The sequence below is a fragment of the Melanaphis sacchari genome, unplaced genomic scaffold, assembly GCF_002803265.2.
Source record: "Melanaphis sacchari strain LSU unplaced genomic scaffold, SCAv2.0 Contig0_pilon_pilon, whole genome shotgun sequence".
Taxonomy (NCBI): domain Eukaryota; kingdom Metazoa; phylum Arthropoda; class Insecta; order Hemiptera; family Aphididae; genus Melanaphis; species Melanaphis sacchari.
The window spans coordinates 5,240,474-5,258,503 of record NW_020270366.1 but is presented as its reverse complement, the minus strand read 5'-3'; the positions used below and the strand labels follow the sequence as shown (position 1 = coordinate 5,258,503).

The window sequence follows — 18,030 nt, the reverse complement described above, 5'->3', positions numbered from 1 at the left end:
AAAATCAAACGAACACACAAAATTAAAGTAACCTAGTCCTTTTTGTATAACACTAATTAATCGCATAAATATCTAATACTTAATACACAATAATATTCTGTTTTAACAAATCATAGGAAATTACAATATTGTACTAATCGGACAAATCTAGAGCAAAATGTTTCCTATAGTGATTAATTTTATCTTGTTCGATCTGCGTTTTTGTGTTTTTTTTACGATTTCGAAAACGTATTGTTTAAGCTCTCAATAATTAATTCTTTTATTGTAAGCTATATATATATTATATATATGTGTGTTTATTGTATAGGTGATAAGGTGATTACGCTGTGTACAAAAGATTTGGGGTTCATTAAATGTTATATAATTTTACACTTTACTCCGTTTCAAAAGAGAATACACCAATTCTGCGCACCTTTTTCCCCTTCCACTGGTCTATGTGGTGTATATGTCAGATGTGTGCCACCGGACAGAAATCGGTCACTGTCTGGTGTATCTATTTTGAAGCAGAGTACCTATTATTATATTACACAAGAATGACCACTTTTTCCGTTTTAAACGAGATTGCCCCTTTTTTGAACAACATTTCCCTTTGTCCCGTCATATCCATATTATTATACATATAGTAGCATAAAACGAAAACCTGTGCACAAAAAAAAAAATAACATATTTATCGCTTTATATTTTAAGTTATAATAGTAATAATTCATGAACAACAGACTTTGTGACGAGTGATGAATGAGGAATGACGAGCATCGAGTGACGACGAACAGTTGTCATCGATAAGCATGTCTCATGACTCATGTCCTATACTGGCATATTGCACAATATAATGATATGAACCCTCAAAACAAAGTTACCCTTTTCCACGTAGATAACAGACAAACATTATTTTTAAAATATCATTAAGAACATGAAAATCTTTAAAAAATATGAATTTATTTTTTTTTGAAACCATTCGCCAAGTTTTTTTTTTTATAAACTTGATCAACTTATATTACACTTATGCACAAGTTTTAGTAAGTCAAAAGTGTCTAAAGACGTCAGTCAAAAATATAATTGCAGAGACCACAAAGAAACAAAAAAATGTATATATCAGAATATACGTAAATTTGTCGATATTAATACACCTACATTATAATCAATTCAAACAAATTATCCGTAATGTGTGATTAATAACAAACGAATTTTTTTGCTACACACTTTTTTCGCAAACTTATAAACATTTTTTTTTTTTTCATGGATTTTACATGTGAAACTGCAAGTATCTTTTAATATATATTAAATGCGCCAGCACAAAATTGGTTTACTGCCATGGCTGCATAAAATGCGTCCAAATCGATTATACGCGCATTATGCAACCACCCCGGTTCAGCATTGATTTCCGCCACGATTTTTTGGTCACGTAACTGACCGGCAGACGCTGTCCGGCGCGCTGTCAAGTTTGATGAATGTTGTGTGACGATGGCGTTCGTGCAGTTCATCGTTCGCGATTTTACAAAGGACGTAAAAATGGAAACCTCGATGGATCTAACAAATTCGATTTACTTTAATGAAAGCCTGTGGCAGTCGTATATATACGTTATATTCTCGTCATCTGTATGTACGTATATTTATGGTGTATAGATTTGAGAGAGATTGACTTTTAAAACATTTATCACGTTGTAGCGACATCTCGACGTATCTAACAAAAACGATCGTCAGTTAGGTGGAATCGATTACTTATAGTTTTGATTTAACCTGTCGTACCGTATAAATGTGTGTGAAGTCACCGAACGTGTTACAGATGATATAACTGTAACTACAACAGATACACTTATATACGTATTTGCTACTGTTATGTCTTTTAGTGAGAAATTTAGTCTTAAACTTAAAAACGAATAATAATAATAATAATAATAAGTAATAACAATTAAATGGCAAATGTATAATATATATATATATGAACATTGAGTTTTAATTTTTAAATAAACAGAAAATTACTGAAAAATAATTATAAACCATAGCTATTCGATAAATATGTTTTGTAAACTAATTACATTTTAGATTTGAATGTATTTGATTCTAATAAATTTGAAGCAATACGATTTCTGGGTAAAGTACAAAGTAATTGAAAAAAAATCAGAAATGTTTTGTTCAAAAATTGGATTGTGTATAAATTTATTATTAAAATATCATTTTAAATGTTCAACGTTGTTTTTTGTCTGTTGAATAAGGATAATTTTTTAATTTTTTTTTTTAGTAAGTAGTAAGTACATAATAATCTAATACAATTCTCACAAGTTATGCAAATCGTTTGATAATATATAATAATAATAATAAAAGTTAATAGCGATTAGCATTCTTTTAAACTGTAGCATTTTAAAAAAATTATTTATTGTATTTCAACTCATAAATCTTAATTATCTTCAAAAAAAAAAAAAACATATTAATATCCTTTTTATGATATTTTGCTTTTACAATAATTAGTCTTTACAGCCGAGAAATGATAATTAGTAAAACTTTCAATAATAATAACAAGTCAACTCATGCCAACAAATTTTGACTCTGGTTAGTGATAGACGATAGCTGAATCTGAAGTCATCAATAAAACAATTTAACTAGTTTTTTATCATGTATAATTCAAATTTTTTTAACCACATTAACTAATTTGCTAATAAAAATAAATATATAATTATATAATACATAATAACTGAAAATTTCAACACTTAACTTAGTTCACTTTCATTACTTATATAATATTATAATATAAAATGGTCATTGACGTAGTATAAATAATATTTCTTTAACGTTGATTAAAAATAAAAATATAATAACTAATTCAATACAACAACGACAATATGTATAAATAGTTGAATTTTTACGACTGACCAATTATGGGTATTCTTTGGTATTAAATTAAAAAATTAAAGGCAAAAAACATTTAACTCACTTTTACTTTGTCGTCGTTTAAATTGTAAATTAAATAATAATGAATTGGAACTAAAATACATTTTTTTATTCCATTCCACTAAATTGTAGACCGTATAACTGTTCCGAGTTTTATGTAATTTAGCAAGTGATAATATAAATGTATTAATTTTATTTAATTTATTTGTTAGTATCATTTTCGTGCACAGCAATAATACTTATGATATAAAAATGTGATAAAACCATTTTTAGTTTATAATGCAACTAGATAGCTATTTATTTTTAATGTCTTTTACGTGCTGCCAAATTTAGTATGATACTAATCGCTATTTGCCTATTAATAGTCAATAATTTATTATTTTTTATTATCATTTATTGGGGCAAATTGACTATAAAATAGGATATTATACTTCAACTTAACTTGAAGTTTTGAATTTTCAGTGTTTCGATTAACATTTGGTTACACATATTTTTTTAGAATTATAAATCACTATATGCCAATACATTATTGTAAATTAGTATTTAATATTTGAATGCTGTAATATAAAATTATTTTTATTTTTTTTTTTTTTGCTCAGTATAAGCTATTAAGGCTCTTTTCCGCAACTTCCACCTCCTTCCATCATTGTCTATCCTTTGCCATCTCTTCCAGATTCTCTATTCCTAACAACCTTAGGTCTTGAATCTTGATGTACACGACCACACCATCGTTTTCTCTATCATATAAAATTAATTTTTCACAGTAAATCATTTTTATTTGTAATAATTGAACTCCACAAATAATATAATGGCATTATGTAATAACTTGTAATTATTTTAATTCAAATTGAATTTATTGTGACGTACGTATCAGTATATATATATATATATATATTAACTCATAAATCGGATGAATTATATTTTGTGTTTGCTCACGTAGCATTTTCATTGAAATGTTAAAATATACAATAATAAATGACAAAAATCATAAATCATTAAATTAAATATTAAATAACTACCAATTTAATTCTTATTATAAAAATTTTCTTTTATTAAATTTTAATAGTACTTTTAGTTAGATACATCAGATTACCTGAAAAATTTACAATTATAATGAATATTGTTGAAAATCCTATTTATGTCAAAATATGCAACGACGCTGGTTAAACGACATTATAGAAAAGTAAATAGTATACAATTATTCACAAAATTTACAATTATATTGAATTTTGTTAATGCTCTTATTTATATCAAAATATAGTATGATTCTACTAAACGACATTATAGAATAATTTAACGATTCACATTTAATTAATTTACTGATTATTGCTTTACTAAAATAAAACAATTTTTTAAATGTAATTTTGATTTAAAATTTTAGTGTACTATTCTATTATTAAAAAAATAAATAAATAACAAAAAATAATCGTTTAAAGTATATTTTACTTGCCAGAACAATCCCATTCTCATAACAGAGTACCAAACCTTAATTTAGTTATTTGTTAAAACCAATGACCGCTACGTTAGATTTTTGACGTGTAAAGCTTAGTTCGAAATGCGTAAACATTATTTACCTGTAGCTTAACGCTAAAAAATTAAACAAATAAGCGTCATAGCTAAAGCACTTTTTATTTGTATAATAAGAAACTAATAAAAAAAATATTCCGCGCATGCTTACAATATATATTTAAACGTCGAAATATTGATTTCCGATAAAATGCATAAACTTTTCATTACTTATAAACATATATATATATATATATATATATATATGTATAATATGCTCAGCCATGCGTATATAGGCATAATCATGTATATTATCTATACTTTTATATATAATATAATTTTGTACATGTAAACGCAAAGTTTATTATCATAGAATATCATACTTGGAATGTGAATTTATTTATTTACTCAACAGAGTAAATCTATCAACTATAAATTGGAGTGTTTAAATAATTTTATGATCATTTATGAAATGTATTTTGTATATAAGTATTTAGACTTATAAATAATTAATAGCCATATTTTAAGTCATGTTCAGATATACTTGCGTATAGTGGTTTCTAATCGAATTGATATTTTGAGTATAATATTGGACGAACAACAAAATAATATTATTTGAGTACAAATAAAAATGCAACATTTTTGTAAAATTACTATCTCCATATGTGTACTCAGGGAAACATTAAAGCGCGGTGCTCGAGTGGCTTTTTTAAAATTTATATTGCATATTACGCACGTAAAACAAAAGAAATCCAATTAAAATAATTGACAACTACGTTAATGACAGTGATATATTATCAATATATATATTACGGGCAAAGTATATAATTTGGACATTATATAAAATGGTTATTTTATATTGGGCAATTTAGATAATATAATATTTAATAGTAAATTATTGTCAAAATATTAGAGCCAAATTAAGTACTGATTATTATTTGTAGACTTGAATTAGCTAATGTGTTTTTTCGTTTGTTTTTATCGGTTTCCTTACAATGGGGATGTTTTAGAGGTCTAATTACGTCTATAAGGTTAATTTTTAAAAAATTAACTTTTTAGTGATCACGAATCATTTGTTTAGTGTAGTTCAATTGCGTACTAGCTTATAACTAAAATATGGAAAAGTTTAATGCAGATTTAAATGATTTGTTAAAAAAAAAGTTCAAATAATTTATTTTTTACCAAGTAAAAACATTCCACGAAAGCAGTACATGCAAAAAAAAGTGATACAAAAATAAAAAAATAAATTATTATGTTTTCTAATATTATAAATATTATAGTATAAATATATTTTATTCATCATATTTTGAACAATACTTTACTAATAAATATTATATTATCTATATTGTCCAATATAAGAAAGCCATTTTATATAATGACCGAGCGTTGTAGAAAATGCTCAAATTATATACTTTGCCCGTAACATATATATTACATGCCGATGCTAGTCGCGGAACAAATTTAGTGAAAGAAACAAATCGGTGCGTTTAATTGTAATCTAGACATCATATTTTAAAGATAACATATTTTAACAATAACGATATTTAATTGATTTATAATATATTGATTGCACAGGGGGTGAAGAAAACTCTAACTGTACAGATAAATGAAATACTTATGGCACAGTCCATACACTATACGCATTTATCACATCATCGAACGCCTGAAAACATATTTCGTCCAATATATTATGCATTATGCATATTACACTGACGATACGCCGTTGACGGATTTGTCTGCGGAATCGTCGACCGGGCGCGATGAGGAAAATCATGCAAACAGCTGTCCGATTAAACGCTACACCAAGTGAATATTATATCATTATTATCATTATAGCTCTCTAAATCGGTTTTCTGCAGTGGTTTTCACACAGCGACGCACATATTATTATGTAGTGTAACATTCGTGTTTGTCCGATCGGATTAACGCAAATTGTTTGTGTGTTTACGCCAACAAATCATATTGTCACTACAACTGTATATTATATTATTATAATGTATTATCATCAACATTGTCGCCGTTTCCCAAAAGTGAATATCGTACGCGACAAGTCGTGATCGTCATCCTTCGTTATTGGATAAAAACTATTAATAATCATTCCGAAATGGTGTGCTCAGTTTCTTCAAAAGGAAAAAGGACATGAACTTTTTACTATTCTCAAACCACGTCTTAGCAAAAAAGATAAAAAAATAAACATATTGTTGCATTTACCCACAAGTTAAGTGACGTTTAATAATATGTACCTATGTTTTTACTTATCGGTCTATCAGTGTAATTTATAAAGGTACGTTTTCTCTGCCATATCTTACAGTGGAACAGTGCCACGTCTAGACACTGACCACAGGCCGGATCAGTAGTTCAAACGCTGTACGGAAAACTTGCTTTAACACATCTTGGCGTAAATCATGGTAGATAGTGGAAAATATACTTACATTATTTTATATGCTTATGCACTCAATTTTTATCAGCCAACCTAATTCATATGAAAAATTAAAAATCATGTTGCAAAATATATGAATTTTTATTTCAACGATAAACTATAAGAAATTAAGAGATAAAAAGAGAGTCTATACGGGAGGATATGACATCCTTACCCCCGTGAGCATGCCACTGATACCGCTAGTCACAAACATTCATTATCTGCGGAAAACGTGTCTAAACATATTTCCAACTATAATACATATTAATTCGACTATACCCATATCGGCTGTTTTACACTAGAACACAATATTAGAAACATACGAGTTTTTTCTCATAAAATAAGAGAGTACCTACTTAAAGTTAAGATGAACTGAGTAGTAGACCAACATTGTACGATGTTCTTTTCGATTCCTGATTTAAGAAAAAACACATACATATTTATTTTTCAATGTATAAATTTACTACATTATTAAATAAAACGTATATGTCTATAATATTATGTATTTAATTATTGTTTGTATAAAATTAAAAACATTGATAAATTCATATTATTTTTTTCGTTCAAATATTTGATTTGGTATAGTTTTAATTGGCAACAAAAAAATTTCACATGAGTTATAAGTGACTAATTCATTAAAAATAAAGTAAGAAGTATAACGACTAGATTTTTTCATACGATATATTTCCTTATATTCGATATGCTTTCCAAAGAATCACATATTCTACAAATTTCAAACACACATGTTGTAGACAAATTACAACATGCATTCGCTTGGCTCTATCAAATCAAAAATCACTACTAGACTGAAAAAAGTAACGCATTGTACGAAATATTCGTAAACTACACAAAATATATGGTTACCACGTTCGTGTAAATATATGGTTAAGTAAAAACGAGTACGTGAAGGTTTTATATAAGCCAAATTGTTATCGATATTATTTATTTTATGTAACATACGTACTATCTAATACAATAATTGATGATAAATACTTGTAATTATAATCAATATTAATAATTATTAGTTATTACCTAGTGATTATGATAGTATTATATGACTTTAACATGTTCAAAATAAATACGATTTATTACAGTTATATTTATACGGAGTAAATGTTAGAATATTTTTATTTTTTTCAAATGTGATTATTATTATTATTATTAGGTATACATATGAATAGTACAAAAGTTCCCCGAATCGCATCCTACTGTTATCTTATAATAAAAGTTACACGAATTGTATCTGCAGCTAAATTATTAAGCATTCATTAATAATAAAACAAAAAATATGAAATTAAATATAATATTATTGTATGTATAATTTTAAATATATGTTAAATTGTAAATTATTAACCAAGTGTAAATTTATAAGTCTTATTTGATAATATTACTTAAGAAATCATTTATGAAAATTAAATGTAGATAAAATTTTGTGTGCACCCATTTTTGCTTTTCAAGATGGTCAGGTTAAAGCATCCACAGGCGCAAAAAGATACTTAGTGAGGTCATTATCACTCCATAAACCATAAGGTCATATCTCCGTGGTCACTCAAAAGATTAATATTATAATTTTGTGTATACCACCCAAATATTTAACATAATTTATAAGTAGGTATCAAAAAATATTTATTACGTATGCAGATATTGGCATTTATATATTCACATAATATACATAGATATGTTCTGGCATTTTAAACAAAGGGTTAGATAATTATTTTTTATAGATTCTCATAAAAAAGGAAAGAATTAAACATAAAATAAGGTTTTTTAACAAAAATAAAAATTGCTATTTACAAACTTTTAAATTACAATAACTCTATTATTATAGTACATAACATATTATATATAATAATTTATAATTATTCATTTAATATCTTTTATGATTTATTCAAGTTAAAGGAATCAAGTAATAGAAGTTTTGTGGATACATTGAGACAAGAAATAAACAGAATCATGAATTCCCCTCATTCCCCAGGCACGAATACGAATGCGTAATACTTGCTACGTTATATTTACGCTATATCTAACTAAATATTACTGCAGTTTACTAGGAGGATATAAATTAGTATTAGTTACGACGATTAAACAAATTTCAATCACTATTACCATGTTTAAACGTAATTTAAATATTTGTTTAACACTATGCTATAACATATCGTAAATATCTATAACAGTATAATAATATATTATTCTTGTGGAACGACGATATTGTGGCGTGTTCCTGCATTTCTCGGTGAATACAGTCTTATATTGTATATCATACACGGTTAAAGATTTTTATAATAAAATTATTGAAATTCGTATAAGTGTAAACTTTAAAAATTGAATATTTTATTACGTTATAGAAATGTGAAATCTCATTCGGCTGGTACTTTCCGTGACTGCAAGTGAAAAAGCCGTCGAACGATTTTTTTTTAGTGCATATATGTTATCCCGCCAGTATAAAGACATCAGAAAAAATATTCAAAATCTATAAGCTACAAAAATAATTGATAACATTTCTAATAGCAAAAGAAGTTTTCAACAGATGAACTCCATTCAGATCCGTTGATCGAATTATATACCACGATCCTTCATCAAAATATTATTGGTTGCATAACAGCATAATAATGTGACTTTTTTATTTGATTCGTTACTACCGTGTATAAATTAATAAGTATAGACATGTGTTTATGAATATTATTGTTATACCACTAACGTGTTTATAAGTTCTTCCGAGAAACCATCAAAGGTGCCCACGAACACGTTTCCGATCGAGACGTGCGTGCCGCAGCCATATGACGACGAAGTTTCAATTCTGATCGTTTTGTCGGTGCTATGATAATAATAATTAATTATGCACGCGATAACATTGCTACAATAAAATTGTGTACAGTTACGTATGACTATCATAAGTCATCCAATGGTAACTGCCATAAATCCACATACACTCATAATATTATTGTTACCGTTTCCGTATAAGTCAAGTGCAACTTTCAATGACACTACGGATTATGTTCGATTATTATTTCGACTCCAAGTGATATTCTTTTATACAGTAATTAAATTTGTGTTAGTATTTTTGAAGTGGGTAGCAAATTGTGCCAGTGTATTTCTGGTGAAACACAATTCGTTCAATAACCGGATATTGATCATTCAACGGTAGCCATAAGTTTATACTAATACAAATAAATTAATCTTCCTCTCTTTATTCCTACGATTATAATAACAAAATCAAGCAAATTAAAACATTAATATTTGAACATACATATTATTTATACCTAGCTGATATATCTGTTTTAAAAATTGTATTTCAATTTTTTTTTTTTTTTTTATACACTTATTTATTTTATTTTAATTTCTAAATAGCTATGCTTGTGACTAAAAGTAATTAAAAAACCGTTGATAATTGATACATTTGTAATAATATATTATATGTTATTACATTTCCACTCCATTGCCACATTGATTCACACGTCTTACCTTAAGTCATTTGGTCGACCATTGTGTATTTACATAATATGCCTAGTTATTAACCCTATTAACCCTAATTGTCAGCCAAACGATCGAGAGGTATGTGTGTGTGTGTGTGTGTGTGTGGGTGTGTACACAACCATATCAAGTTTACTGTTCAGTTTTTGGCACGGAGTCTTTTTAATCTGTAGTTCGGTGTTTCTGTAAACGATCTGCAGATTGGGTTAACTACGAAATAATACGGTAAAAATCCAATTTATACGACCACGACGGTAATGATTTATATTGTTCCATATATTAATTAACTAGCTAAGTGGAGGATGTACTTTATAACATGCCTATATATATATATAGCCAGTATACTATTTGAAAACGGTTGAAAGTACGAATTTTAAGAACTTTTGATGTCATACAAAACGAGTAACGAATTCGGTACAACCATTTAAAATAAGTGCCATCAAAAATACAATAATTTTACATAAATAAAAACATGTAGACAACAGTGCTCGTCGACAACATTTATTTGCGATAAACGAACTGCTCTCCGCGTTATAATTAATAACTATACATTACTATGGTAATATGTAAAACACCAAACACTACCAAACACCTATATAAAACAATATTGCAATAATACTGCGATGGGATTTTTATTCTGTTCACAGTTAGTATGCTCGAAGCTATAATAATATTAGGTATGTATTGTCATCAAATCATTTGTTTGCAAAACGCGAAATAAAAATACACAAGCGCTCGAACATAATATTATAATACTGTTTGATTTTGCCATAGTGTTTTTCATAATTTATTTCCTATCTACTTTGAGAAATTTAAGTAGAAACCCCTGTTTTAATACCCGAGTGGAAATCCCTGTAGAGTATTTATTATGCTGTATGTCATATAATATGGTTGCGAAAGAAACTGCATGCATGTACATCATTATATATTATACACGATACATTTATATTATATTATATTATGTACACAACCACATTTGCAAATTTCTATTACATTCCATCGTACAATGACGACGCGTGACAATGGTGATAATCGTTATACTTTTTTTTTTTATTATTTAAATTCTGGTCTATGTCTAAGACTGAATGCAGCTCTATCAGTTTAAATAATTATGTATTTTTTTTCTTTATTTTTTTCAGCGAAAAGCAACTTGGGGTATTTATTTATTACATTTACTGAACATCTATTTTTAATTTCGCATTCTTGACGTGTTTTTAATTAACAAATTCTCGAATTTCTCAGTCATTTATTAGTGAAATAAACATTACAACTTACAATAGTTATTCGATATAAAATTAATAAAGAATAACTGTTTTTATGTAAACTTATACACATCTTATATTATGATCCCAATTATTGTGTAACGTTTAATAAACAACGATAAATAAAAATAAAAATATAATGTATAATAGTATGTATATTGTGATAGTTTGCTCTGAAAAAACCAAAATGAGACAAACGCTAAACATAATAATATAATCTTGTATTCTGTAATTTTTCGTAACCTTTTTTTTTCTTTGAGAAAAATATTACAGTAATATTTAGTTTAAAGTAGTCTTGCTTAATGATTTTTTTATATTACATATATGGCCAAACCTACATTAATACCAATTAAAATTCTTTTTATATTTTATACGTACGAAAAATAATCTACCACACCTACATAATTATAATTTATCCCTGAATGGGTGAATGCGGTGAAAACGTGTACATTTTTTATAACGGAATTTTCTTTTTATACAAGCACAATACCTTTTATATGCATTTTCAAATCGAAAAATTCTGGTAGTAATATTATTACCTATTGTCAATTCTTTAATTAATTTTTATATTGATTAATATTGAATTGAATGTTTACGCTTAATTTATTTGACTATTTTCACTCATATTATCTAATACATTATATCGAATATCTATGTTTGATTGAAATCTATATTTATATACCTATAATCACTATAATCAATCATGATAGATGAAAATAGTGACGCTATACTGGATATGATTACTCAAGAATATTTGATTGTATCGGCAACAAAATATTTTGAATAAGTCTCGTCAAATCTAAGTATGCGTCATTTACAGGGTGTTCATGGTGTTCATCTTCGTGCGTACATACTATCAGTCAACTACATATACTCATTTAATCCATCTCCAGCTTAATATTTTAAACATTAACAACTATTTAAATTATTAATTTAACTTTTAATATAAGATTAAATATTGTTCGTAATAACATTAATCATTTCTATTGACTTATGATAAATGTATATAGATTTAGATAAACTCATAAACTTACAAAAAATATTATAAATATAATAATGCATCGTTGTAAAACTACAAATGAGGAAATAATTTCCAAAAATATTTAATATAAAACATTTTTTATAGATATACCATCTAGTAAAATACCCCATACATATAGATATTTTTTAAATTGTCCAAGAATACATGAAAAATAATAATTATATGTCAACCATTGATACTATTTTACATTGAAAAACCAATATGCTATGCACACACCCGTTCAAAAAATATACCGTCCTCAAACAACTATAAACATTGAATATAATATGAATAAAAATAAAATCTAATTATTCAGCTTATAAAATTCCTTATTATTACCTGTTTTTTCAATTTTGCATCTTATTTCCAATCCATATAAAAGTTTTAAAAAATACTCAAATAGTACACCTATTTAAAAATTAATAATAGTAATAACTAACAAAACGTTATATTATTTTAAATAAACTGACAAATTTTCTGAAACTTACCGATGGAAATTATGAATACCTCTGCGTACCGTATTATCAAAATTCCAAGAATTCTTTAATAACAATTCATTACTAATTTCCTACATTTTGAATAAACAAAGACATGAAAGGTATTTCTTACATACATATCAAATTAATAATAATAATAATAAACGTTTAAACGTAAAATAAATTGCTTTTAGAGTTCGTTTGGTATCTAAAAATAAATACATGATCATGATCATTATACTAGGTAATAAGCTAGAACTTTTGGTTAATACAATTTAAGTCGATGCATTAATCTGGTCTTATTAGTTTGTCACATCAGTTTTTGTGATAACTGTTTAAAAATAAATTGTTGGTTTTTTGTGAATTATGAGATTTTCCATTTTCAAACATTTACAGAAAAAAGTAATTGATGACTATAATAAAAAAAATAATTTTATCGTATTTTAACGACTGTAATGTTTTAATTCAAACTTTATCGTTAGTTTCCAAGACTTTTTAAATCATGAAACACAGTTCAAAAATTATCTACCCATCTTGATGCAATAGAATATACTTATAGCAACAAGATTAAAAAAATTTAGAATTTTATACCAACGAGCATCAATCTTATATTTTCTTTCTACAGTATTTTTTCTTCATTTACATAGAATTAGATACATTTATAAATCGATACAAAGAATCAAGATTTAAAATGTTTATATATTAACCTAAACTTCTCTAACAACTTTTACGATAAAAAAAAATAATTCTAATCTACATTTATTATTTTAAGCACATAAGAACTATCAAAGCAAACGTCATTATAAATATGGCGCAATAAAATTAAAAACTGACTATAAGTATAAAGTCACTACTTATTTATTTCTACATTTACATATCTTTAATCCCGTAAATAACAAAATCTTCTTCCGAATTTTGAATTTTGAATTAACTTAACCTTCGTTTAATACGGGGCTATAATTATTTATGAATAAAGAACTATATTCAAAGTCAAATTAAAATTGATGAACAGATATTACGTACTTATAATTTTGTATTTATAAATTACCTTTTAAAATTAATAAAAATAATTGTTTAAAAACTATGAGACATTTTTTCTCTCCTGAGTAAACATGGCTTCAATGAGTGATGACCAACATAACAAAATATATTCACTGTATACATATTACGATGACGGAAGCATCCTTTACTAATATTTTGAATTTTAGTTTTCCTATGAGTAAATATATAATATATAATATATTATAACATAGTTTATTATCCATCGCAATACCTTAATCTACTTTATATCATGATATTTTATCATCGTAATTTATGTTGATCTTTTAGTGTGCCTTATTCAATAATTTCCTTTAAAAATGTTTATTTGTGCATAATACCTACTTATATGAGTATAAAGACTAATGTCATGAATTTATACAATAATAATATAATTGATTTTAATTATTTATTGTTAAATATAGAATATATTTAGATATAAAATACGATGACACTTATTTATTTTATTAAATATATAATATAATTCTATACTTTAATATATTTCTATAAGTCCTATAAATGATATTATTACTACATAATATATATAAATCTAATTGATTAAGTTGTTCGGTAGTCAACTTTAATATTATTTTTAAATTTTAAGAACTGAATAAAAACTATTATGATCTCATACTAACAACAACAATTAAAATAAGTTCATACTGCTTTAAACATTATTATTATTTATTCTTTATCACATTATAAGTCATTTATTAATTATATAATTGTTAATTCAATTTCCACCTATTTATACCTATTGTTAAATTGATGTATAGGTTTCATAATAAGTAAGTATAAGCGGAAATGTATATAAAATTGAATATAATAACATTACACCATTACAGTTCATTAATATATACAGCACATAAATTACTTACCCGGGCTACCTGTCTGTACATAATTGAATCACTTAGTATTACCATAACTCAAGTTATTTTGTTTTATAGAAAGCTAGCGCCAAAGTCTAAAATTGTTCTATTTACTCTGTTACTCCAATACTACAAACACCCTTTGGCTACAGCCCCTAACCCACCAGTTTGTTTCGATTTTTGATTGCTGGATTGCTGGGAACTTGCTTTGCCTTGCTATTTATGTTATATTATTTAAACTTCTCTCAAGCGTAAGTACATTACAGTTACCAGTCACGTTCATGTATAACCGTTAGAGTTATACCTAAAGTTATATACATAGTGTTGCAAATACATAAAAAAATTGAAGAATTTAAACGAAATTACATATATATACAAAGTAGTGCAGGTGACTAGCGAGAACAACAGAAACGCGTTAGAAATACTCCAGCGTTTTAAGCGTCATCCCAAACTATCAAAAACGTGAATCCTTTAGGATTTATCTTACTTACAGATGGAATTTTATTAATACGCGTCCTTGCAGGAATATAGCAGGGTTTAAATATTTCATTTAAAATCTTTTCTTTTCTTCTTTTTTTTTCTTTTATAAGTAAGTACAATGTATCAAAAAATAATCAATCTATACACCTATCTATGAAAAATATTTTCAAATTTCGATATAATTTTTAATCATCATTCCTACCGATGACTAGCCTACGCACAACCATAAGCAAGTGATAAGTACGCAATGATTGAATCAAAACACAAAACTAATATCAATCAATATTTTGTTAATAGATTCAATAACGTTAATATAATAACAACATTGATGATGATAGTAATAATTTACGCACTATACATACCGGTTCACTGATGACTACGTGTATGGTGTAATGTTTTTAAATGCGTATATGTGTCGCCGACCTCTGCAGATAATACCGTGCTACAGGTGTTAACGAGGGTAGAAAAAAAATTTGATCGAAATCCAAAGTCGGTGCACGCACACTATGTATATTATATTATAATACACGCTCGGAACGTCCAGCTCGTGGTATGGTCGGCTACACTACTGTTTCCCGGGGGTAGTGAACGCGAGTAAAAAGCGGACAGCCACCATAGTCGCCGCCGCCGCCACCGCGCGCCGGCTAGTCGTGTGGTGTGACGCCTCCACACGTTCACCCGTCGAGCAGTGCAAAAGTGTCTGTTTTTGCGCGGGTAAATGGCTCCCTTGAAACTGCATCACTAGATACCTGTACTTCGGCTATGGGTGAACGACGACAACTATATAAATGTATAATATTATATCAGCAGGCACCTTATATGCAGCCCATATATTCGTGTTAGCGGTGTTTGAAATATGTATTATTATTATTATTCAGTTCGTCTTCGTCACATTTACCCCCGTTTTAAACTTATAATTGTTCATTTCCACGTATAAACGATGTGTAATTATGTTTAAATAGTATGTACTTATTATCACTGCACGTTTTGCCCGATCTGTTAAATTATAAATAGATATTTCCTTATACCGCGACATACGGTGGTGTGAATAGACCATTATCGGTATAGACGGTTTTTATGAGTATAAGTACATTTTTTCCATCTCTAAATCAATTATATTTTTATACATCTGCAACAATTCATTAATCAACATATTATGCACCAATGATGGACAAATAGAGATATTTCGTTTAAAATTACAATTATCTCAGAAAAATAAAAATAAAAAGGTTTGATTAGTAAGTTTCTATAACTAGTAAACATAATCATAGTTACTCCAATAATAAGATACCGCGAATAAAAATTATTTTTTTAGACAAATAAATAATTATTTTACTTTTTTTAGTTACCTACTTAGAAATTTCTTTGTTTTGCAATATAATAGTTGTATTGTCGATTACTCCATATCGTTAGTTTTATCTGTAATCTTTCTGGTTTTTTAAAGTATGAATGCTTCTTATTTTACAATAAATAGATTTTTATTTAAATAATTTAAGAGCCTATTTATTTATTTATATATATAAGTCATTTAACCACAAAAACCATAATAAGAATCGATGATAACTGATAAAGAATATGACAAACATATGCCCATATCATAGAATTAATTAGTTAATAGATATAGATTATCCTCTTTTATAAGTGCCTTACTCTATCTTAATATTACATAAATACATTACACAAAAATATAACGGTTATCACTTGGTTGTTGGTGGTGACTAAAATATCAGTAATTTTTATAATATTTTTTTTTTTAATATTTAGAGGAAAATGGATACTAACACTCTGTTTTTTAAAGAAAAATGGTGCCACGCCAAATAACGTACATAGGTAGATCAAGCAGTGCCATAATTATTTACAAAATGATGAATCTGACTACGCCCTTTCATGGGATGTGTAGTGTATACTATATCATGAAAAATGTATTTTTCTATCTTTAGAAATATGATTTAAAGTGTATTGCATACTTTACAGAATTTTGGTTTAAGAATTTTAATCTCTGTTCCTGCCTGTCATTGCCAATATTGAAAATAATAACTATTTTTTTCAATTACCTACTAATGTTTTGTGTAAAACACTGTACAGCGAACAATAAAGGATTATTTTTATTGATTCAATCGGTTAATATAAAAAAAAATTTTACTTGAAAAAATAACATTTTCGAGTAGACTTATATTTACCGTTAGCTTAGGTACAACAAAATTATTTAAAATGTTTTTATCACTGCATGTGTATTTTACTTATAATACCAACGATAATGTTTTCAATAAAAAAATTATGAGAGACAACGGATTTTAATTCTACATAAAATACTAGGTCTAAGAGTGTTTGTATGCACTTTAAAAGTTTAAAATATAAAGCATCTAATCATCACTTGTTGAAATTCTTTATATTTTATAACTATTTTGCGGTGAAACAATTTTGGGCAAAAAATCTTATAATATTTATACAATAATACATTTATATTTTTAATTTTTATAGACTTGAAATTAAATAAAAATATTTACAAAGTTTTTTTTATCAATTTAATCCTTGCATATATAACATAAAAGGTAAATTTATCAATATATACTTATTACTAATTATAAATATTTATTTTTTG

The 18,030-nt window shown here is 26.6% G+C and overlaps 1 protein-coding gene across 1 annotated transcript in view; it reads right to left on the bottom strand.

Moving 5' to 3' along the window:
* The window catches only part of LOC112594780 (melatonin receptor type 1A-like), a 112,378-nt gene extending 96,397 nt beyond the window's left edge, over positions 1–15,981 (bottom strand). The window contains exon 1 of the mRNA XM_025339767.1: positions 15,791–15,981. The gene's annotated coding sequence lies outside the window, so the exon portion shown is untranslated. The remainder of the gene's footprint in view (positions 1–15,790) is intronic.
* Positions 15,982–18,030: the final 2,049 nt, after the last annotated feature.